We start from the raw sequence: 8,784 nt of genomic DNA on the forward strand, positions 1-8,784 counted from the left end.
AGCAATAGATACCAATTGCACCAATAATATCCATAGCAATAGATACAATAGCTACGGACAAAAGCCGTAGCTATAGCTACGGATTATATTTATAGCTATTTTTTCAAAAATTGAATTAATACAACCTGTTTCCATTGCAAAAACTTGCTATGATTGATAACTCATCTAAGCTTAATGCTGATAGAAATAGTACATAAAATGCAATCAGAAAAAAAATGATGCATTTATTACATATAACAATCAAAACATACCTTGCATCCTACATTCACATTTCTAAATAAACAATACTTCACTTTGCTCAACCTATCATAAGAATTACAAATAAGGTGTGCCCTCATGTGCAAGAAACAAATACACTCCAACATAGTAAACACCCTCCATATGCATTCAATAATGCTCACATTTTTACAGAATTTTCTTCCTTCAGACGGTCAATTTCTGCAAATGCAGAAGATAGAGCTTCTTCTTTCCTTGAAACTGTAAATGTAACTTCTGTAGACTTCGACACAAGATCACTTTCAAGTTCTGAAACTCTTCCCTTGAGAAAATGAATTTCATCCTCCACTGACATCTTTAGCTTGTCAGCCTGTATAAAACAGCATTTGTAGACACAATCAAACAAGCATGCCTTTGTACACATCTCAAAAGGAAGAAAGATAAAAATAAAAATAAAAATAAAAATAAAAACACTTATATATGAAGAAATAAAAAATGTACCTACAAATCTTCTAAACTATGGCAAAATCCAACATGAGTAATGTGTTCAAACATAGGATGGACTTTTAAACTAAAAACTTAGGTTTAGGTTAAGATTATAGGTTTAGGTTTAGGTTTTAGGTTTAGGATAAGGTTATAGGTTTAGGTTAGGTTTAGGTTATAGGTTATAGGTTATAGCTTTAGGGAATTGAGAATAGGTTAAGGTTTAGGTTTAGGAAATCGGGTTCGGGTTCGGGATCGGGTTTAGGTTTGGGTTTTCAAGTTTAGGTTTAGGTTTAGGTTAGGGAGTTGAGATTAGGATTAGGTGTAGGTTTAGGTTTAGAGATTTAAGAATACATTTAGGTTTTAGGTTTAGGTTTTAGGTTATAGGTTTAGGTTATAGGTTTAGGCTTAGGTTTTAGGTTAAGGTTAAGGTTAGGTTATAGGTTATAAGTTTAGGTTATAGGTTATAGGTTAAAGTTTAGGTTATAGGTTTTGGTTAAGGTTTAGGTTAAGGTTTAGGTTTAGGTTATAGGTTATAGGTTTAGGTTTAGGTTATAGGTTATAGGTTAAAGCTTTAGGGAATTGAGAATAGGTTTAGGTTTAAGTTTAGGAAATCGGGTTCGGGTTTGAGATCGGGTTTAGTTTGGGTTTTCAAGTTTAGGTTTAGGTTTAGGTTAAGGAGTCGAGATTAGGATTAGGTGAAGGTTTAGGTTTAAGGATTTGAGAATATATTTAGGTTTTAGGTTTAGGATTAGGTTTTAGGTTTAGGTTTAGGTTATAGGTTATAGCTTTAGGGAATTGAGAAGGAATTGAGAACAGGTTAATTGTTTAGGTTTAGGAAATTAGGTTTGGGTTCGGGATTGGGTTTAGGTTTGGGTTTTCAAGATTAGGTTAGGGAGTTGAGATTAGGATTAGGTGTTAGGTTTATATTAAGGGATTTGAGAATACATTTAGGTTTTAGGTTTAGGTTAAGGTTAGGTTATTGGTTATAAGTTTAGGTTATAGGTTATAGGTCATGGGTTAAGGTTTAGTTTATAGTTTTTGGTTTAGGTTAAGGTTATAGGTTTAAGTTTAAGTTATGGTTTAGGTTTAGGTTAAGGTTTAGGTTTAGGTTATATGTTATAGGTTATAGGTTATAGCTTTAAGGAATTGAGAATAGGTTAAGCTTTAGGTTTAGGAAATCAGGTTCAAGTTCGGGATCGGGTTTAGGTTTGGGTTTTCAAGTTTAGGTTTAGGTTTAGGTTAGGGAGTTGAGATTAGGATTAGGTGTAGGTTTAGGTTTAGAGATTTGAGAACACATTTAGGTTTTAGGTTTAGGTTTAGGTTTTAGTTTATAGGTTTAGGTTATAGGTTAAGGTTTAGGTTTAGGTTAAGGTTTAGGTTTAGGTTTAGGTTATAGGTTTTGGGATTTGAGAATAGGTTTTGGTTAAGGTTATAAGTTTAGGCTTAGGAAATCGTGTTCGGGTTCGAGATCGGGTTTAGGTTTGGGTTTTCAAGTTTAGATTTAGGTTTAGGTTACGGAGTTGAGATTAAGATTAGGTGTAGGTTTAAGTTTAGGGATTTGAGAATACGTTAAGGTTTAGGTATAGGAAATCAGGTTCAGGTTCGAGATCGGGTTTACGTTTGGGATTTAGGTTTAGGCTAAGGATTTAGGGATTCAGATTCGGGTTCAGAATCGGGTTTAGGTTTAGGTTTAGGTTTAGGTTTTACGTTTAGGTTTAGGTTATAAGTGTAGGTTATAGGTTTAGGTTTTGGTTAGGTTATAGGTTACGATTTAGGGAATTGAGAATAGGTTAAGGTTTAGGTTTAGGAAATCGGGTTTGGGTTCGGGTTTGGATTCGGGTTTAGGTTTGGGTCTTCAAGTTTAGGTTTAGGTTAAGGAGTTGAGATTAGGATTAGGTGTAGGTTTAGGTTTAGGGATTTGAGAATACGTTAAGGTTTAGGTTTAGGAAATCGGATTTGGGTTTGAGATCGGGTTAACGTTTGGGTCTTAGGTTAAGGGTGTGGTCCCTGCAAATACAGATATAAACACGGCCTGTCCAAATGGTCAGGCCCTTCCAATGTTGTCCATAGGAAATGGACAGCTTCATCATGGTCATAATAGCGGTTCCCACCTTCCAAGGACCCTCGCTCATCCGGAAAGCTCCGACGCACATCCGGGTCTGCTCCATTAATTTTGAGCAAATACATAAACACGGCCTGTCCAAATGGTTGGGCTCCTCCAATACTGTCCATAGAAAATGGACAGCTTCATCATGGTCATAACAGCGGTTCACACCTTCCAGGGACCTTCGCTCATCTGAATAGCTCTGACGCACATCCAGCTCTGCTCCATTAATTTCAAGCAAATACATAAACACAGCCTGTCCAAATGGCCAGGCCCCTCCAATACTGTCCATAAAAAATGGACAGCTTCATCATGGTCATAACAGTGGCTCCCACCTTCCAGAGACCCCCGCTCATCCGAATAGCTCCGACACACATCCGGGTCTGCTCCATTAATTTCGAACAAATATATAAACACGGCCTGTCTATGGGATCCACCGAATTCGTCTGATCCAGGGATCCAAGGAAGGCGGATACTATAATTTGGGCCATAGTTTCAGCCATCTAAAACGCTGAAATCATGCACACTAACATAATCCAGAAAGTAAATTTCTTTCACTGAAATATACCAACAAAAGTAAATGGCATTCTTGATTTTCAACTAGAAAGCACAAAATATGAACTGGAACATGAGAGCAGAGAAGTGTTGACTCACTTGTTCACTTTAACCCAAGTAACTTTTAGTGTTTCCTTCTTCTTTTCATCAAGCTCTTCAATCACCTTCTTGATTTTTGACTTATCATTATAAGCAAGAGAAGAATACAGTAAACAAACAACTTCAGACATAAACAAATTCAATTTTTTTTTTTTTTTAAAGAAGATGAGATCCTTTACAGGCTGAGAAATACAACAATATACCTCAATGATGTTTTTGTTGGATAATAAGTCATTGTATTCATCTTCAGCTTTCTCGAATATTGCCATAACTTTTTTGTTGACCCTCTTCTCAAGGCTGAAAGCAATCAATCAGATTAACTGAGATGCATGTCCATTAACCTTCTTCTTTCAAAAAAATGCAAAACCAAACATCAATTAGGTGTTGAATCATACTATTTCATTGTCATGGAAAAAAAAACAAAGAAGCACAGGAAACAACACAACAAGTAATCTAATCACACACACGGATTGTTCAACTTGAAGTTTCTCAAGCTCCTCCCTTGATTTACGAGGATCACGAGATGAGAAGTCATAATCTGTCCCACTTTTTCCAAATAATTATTTGTCAGCTACAATCCAACTATGCCTTTCTAGTAGTTTATCTACCTTCAGGGAGCAATCTTTCTGTTCCATCTCCATTCGCTTAATCTATGTGAATGGGAAAGAGTGGGTTTCTATCAAGAACACATACACAATTTCATAGATCAAGCAAGTTAAATAAAATAGGAACAAAATAACCACTGCAAGTACCTCATTTTCTAATTTTTTACTCTCAACATTTGCATCACTAATTTTATGTTGAAGCTTTTGTTGCTCCTTGACAATGGCACTGATCTCAGCATCACATTCTTTCATCTTTGAACGACTCAAATTGAGCTCAAATTGGGCTTGATCATATTCCTTCTTTATGGAACTAACCTGCAATAGGAAAGGCAATAAAGACGCATATATTTTGTGTTCAGCAAAAAGGGTTAGATTGTAAGTTTAAGCACCTTACTTGTAAGGCAGTGAGGCTGTTTATCTATGTCTGTAAAGAAACTAATTGATTTTCCAAAGAAGCATGCTCTTGAATGACTGCGTTCTTCTCCATAATGAGCCTCTCTCTTTCATTTTCAAAGTCATAAATCCTTTCACAATTGAATGCATCGAAATTTAAAAATAAACATGTGCAAGAATCCACCAATTACAATAAGAAGTGTGTGCAAGAATGCACCTTGTTGTCTATTGAAGATGGAATTGAATCAGTCTTGTTTTTGTTGGGATTTCTTTTACCTACGTTGATGCTCAAATGTGAGACACATCCCATGGAAATATCTGCAGTTCCAGATCAAACCTATAAATCAATAGCAAAACAGAAGGGCAGTTTAGGTAGTATCGCACAAGTGAGCAATGTACATACTAGCTGATTTATCTATGAATTCAGGCTCCACTGTAGAAAAACGAGATAAAGCCAAAAAACTACCAACTGATCAATGTACATACGAGCTGATTTATCTAGTTATTCAATGTTTTAAGTCGAAATGAACTAACCTTGAGAGCTTTTTTCCTCATTAGTATACTGAAATACCGACGTAGAGAAAATGCCTCCACTGAAAATGTAGTCCTCAACCAAAGCTTGCATCCTATGAGAAAACGCCATAATGAAATAGATAAATTAAACTTTGAGAATAAAAACATTGGTATAAAGTAAAAGGAATCAGAACAAAGAAATCACTACTAGCAAAACATCCTACATTTGAGAAACTTACTGATATTGAATTCAATGGAAAAAAACTGCATGCACAAAGAAATCAGAACATCCAAATGCAGACTTTAGGGGCTGAGGACAATAATATCTATGACTGCTAGAAGTGCCACCTGTTTTTCCTTTTCATTTTCTTTTTTGTCAAAAGAATGAGGTGGGTTGGTGATCTTGGTAACATTGGAATGGACAACTGGTTCCGCACCTAGGCGACATCAAACATATCCATGTCAAGTCCATGAGCTTGATATGCTGACGCATTTACAGGGCTAAGATTGTATGGGTGGTTTTTGGTGCATTAAAATCATAAGCATATATGATGATTTAAATGCGTGGATTGCAAAAACTCATAGACTATCTATACACATCTAAATCATAATATAAAGGAAAGAAAGCATATCTGAATCACGTGTAGCCAGGCTGCAAGCCCCAGCCTCATCCGCATCCTCAGGCTCAGCAGCAATTACATTTTATTTAACAGAAAATGTATGGTCTAAATGACAGTTAACCAGCCTAAAATGAAATACACTCACTACCAGAAAAAAATAATCTGATGACTCAATATCTGAAAACAGGGTAGCATAAAACCTGCACCAAACTGAGGCTTGCAGTCAATAACTATAAGTTTATAACTAAGATGGTGGCTTTTGAGCCCTAGAAGCAACTTTACACATGTCACATGTTGCCAGCCAACCACGTGGATGGACATCTGATGGAATATAAGATGAGAGAGACCAATCATGTAGGTGACATGATTCAAGAATATGCCACTCGATTAATCAAGTGGCTTTATGTGGATGTCAAATGTGGACTGTAGGCAAATTTTTGACCGTCCATTTTTTTAAAAGGGTGGCCAATCTGATAAGTGAATACCTTGATTTTTGTGCCAGGTCATCTGCAGTGTGGGTCCCAAGACATGCAGATCAGATGTGCCACACACATCACCATTTGACATATAAGCCACCTGTGGAAGTGTGTGTGTGGCTAGCAAACTTCGGAATAAGATACATAAACCTCTCAAAGAATAAATATTTATGAAACAAACATCTCCTTCAGACATTGTTAGATTAAAATAGAATTGTCATCCTAACAAATTTTCCATTATAACCCTAACTTTGGATCTATGAACTTTTCAAATCAACAAAAAAGAAGGAAGCTGTTATTGCAACTTATAGCAAATAAAAGAAAACATAGCATCAACAAAATCCGAATATCATTTTGACTTGTGAATCCAAGACTATGAGAAACAAAACAGCCAACTTATTTGCATGAAGCCACTTCCAGCAATGTTTCAATATGCAGTTATGTATAAAATTAAAGTGCTTTTTATTTCTCAGCAGAAAATAGTTGGTTTTCTTGATGAATAGGTATCAAAATCGTCCAACAAAGCATCCAGCAACCATACAGGCGGGCCCACCTTTTTGGGACCCACATTGTTAATCTTTGTGGAACTGTGTGAACCACCAGTAGTTTAAAGTTCAGACATTGTAGGGCTGTAAATAACAGATTGAAGCGAGCCTGCTCGAATGAAGACCTTGCAATGTGGAGGTCCTAAAATATGCCTATAACTAAATCAATATTTCTATCTTAAGGAATTAAGCTGACAAATGAAATACCAAAAACAAAGTGTCAGATTTTCTATGAGTCAGGATTAGAAAAAGGCCTCTCAGTTAAAAATAGGACAATACCTCTTCTAAGACAGAAGCAACATTCGACTTTGTACCTTTCCTCAATGATAGAAACTTCTCACGAGCCCGTAGCACAAAAAAGACATTGCAAAATAGGCCATTTGATTTCTTATTCCTGTCTTCTTCATGCAGAGGGGATCCAGAAAAAAAAATCCATGATCCAGCAGACTTCTTGGTAAGAGACACCTCATTTCAGCCTTCTGTAAGATTGATTCTGATCCATTAATATTACAAAAAACAAATTACTTCTGAGGAGAGAGCTAATTCCAACCATTTCTCACTCATCAGAATCATAAAAACCAAGTATTAGGCTATACACATAATATTCCCTGAAAATTGAAATACTAAAACCAGGAAACATTTTGGAGAAAAAGCTAACCTGCATGTATCTCTAGAAGCTGCACTTTGGAATCAGCTATTGGACCACTCTGAAAGGCTTCCATTGGATAATGAACCTGTACCAAATTGTAATCAGATTACCAATTTTTTCATCCAACTACATGTTGATTAGTCCTGGATAAATAACAAGAGAGTAACTTTTTCTTAGAAAAAAATAAATGACAATCCTCATCAATCTATTAAGCTGTCCAAGTAAACAAAAGTAAGACCACTGCAAGCGTGAGTGATCTAGGTTAGATCCCTGGTTATCTTACCTTATAATACCTTACTTGTAGGCCTGCCAATAGGCTAGGAAAAATAAAAAATTTTAATATGCCCGACTCAAAAAGTTCAAAATCTAGGGCAAAGCTAACCCCAAGCCGGCCCCTAACAGCCTTACTTGTGCCCAAAAAGGAAAAAACCACCTACCACCTTTCAACAAAACAAAATGTATCAAATCCGAAAGATACATCTTAAAAATCCTTTTATAAAATAAAAGAGTGGAATCTGCAGCTTAAAACAAACTTAAGGCCCCCTTTGGTTGCCACTTAAAAATGAGCTCATCTCATTTTAGTTGAGATTTTATTCGACCTGGTAATCAGTCTTTAGATGTCTGAGTTCGACCCAACCAAGTGAATGAAAAGCACATCAGTTATTCTTGTGGAATAGGATTTGGCAGAGGCAATGGTCATAGACCAACCAAACTGAGTCAACCCAGCCAAGTTCCCAGCAGACCAGCTGCTGTTGAACATTGCTAAAAAGGGCTGCGCTGAAGAAAGTGAGGATGGAGTAGTCACCTTTTGAATTAGCTAGAGAGCAGTCACAGCCAAGTTTGTGCCTATATGGTGGGCAGGAGGGTATTTACACAATGCATTGTCCATCTTACATACATAACTCCATATACCCTTTGCAAAAGCCAGTTTTGCCATCTCGACATTCAGGCTAGCATCTTCTTGGTGCACCATTGCAATCTTGCAAGCATCTCTACTAGGGACTATGATCAAAATCACAAACTAAGCAGCATTAGAAAAGAGAGGCGGGGTGCGCGTGGGGGAGGGAGAGAGAGAACTGCCATGAAACAAAGAAAGTGCAAACTTGAAAACTGATTTCACAATCATCATGGTCCACCAAATGTCGATTTTCCATTTCTCTATCATCAATTAAACAAAATTGCCTGAGAAAAAGTTCTAGTAAACAATTGATAAAGGTTGTTTTGACAGGACCAATGATGTGCAGAGTACAAGCTGGACTAGGAGACTGTTCTTTCAGTTTCAACATTTGGCTTGGCCGTGTCAAAATAAAACTTGCAATAGAAGAATAATTGACTTGGGCTTGGCCAATCAACATTTTTTTCAGCCACCACATAGGACAGTTCCAGTGAATGATGCATCATGAGTCACCATGAACTGCAACATGCATGAGATGGATTGATTGCAAAACGTAATCAGTCATCTTCTCATTTTGCAAATTGCCAGAGCTAAATGAATCATAAAATTCAATGGCATCAAAGAGCGA

At 36.6% G+C, this 8,784-nt stretch overlaps 1 long non-coding RNA gene across 2 annotated transcripts; it reads right to left on the minus strand.

Annotated features, from left to right (window-relative positions):
* Positions 1-261: 261 nt before the first annotated feature.
* Positions 262-7,640, minus strand: LOC131218897 (uncharacterized). Of its 2 annotated transcripts, XR_009157914.1 has the most exons (6): positions 7,271-7,640; positions 4,993-5,084; positions 3,926-4,110; positions 3,664-3,757; positions 3,461-3,540; positions 262-586 (listed from the first exon to the last, which is right to left on the minus strand). It is a non-coding gene; the product is annotated as an uncharacterized LOC131218897 (long non-coding RNA). The 2 variants fall into 2 exon arrangements; XR_009157913.1 differs by lacking the exons at positions 262-586; positions 7,271-7,640 and having other exon boundaries at positions 3,347-3,540; positions 4,993-5,729.
* Between the last annotated feature and the right edge of the window lie 1,144 nt (positions 7,641-8,784).

The sequence above is a fragment of the Magnolia sinica genome, chromosome 11 (assembly GCF_029962835.1).
Source record: "Magnolia sinica isolate HGM2019 chromosome 11, MsV1, whole genome shotgun sequence".
NCBI classification, from domain to species: domain Eukaryota; kingdom Viridiplantae; phylum Streptophyta; class Magnoliopsida; order Magnoliales; family Magnoliaceae; genus Magnolia; species Magnolia sinica.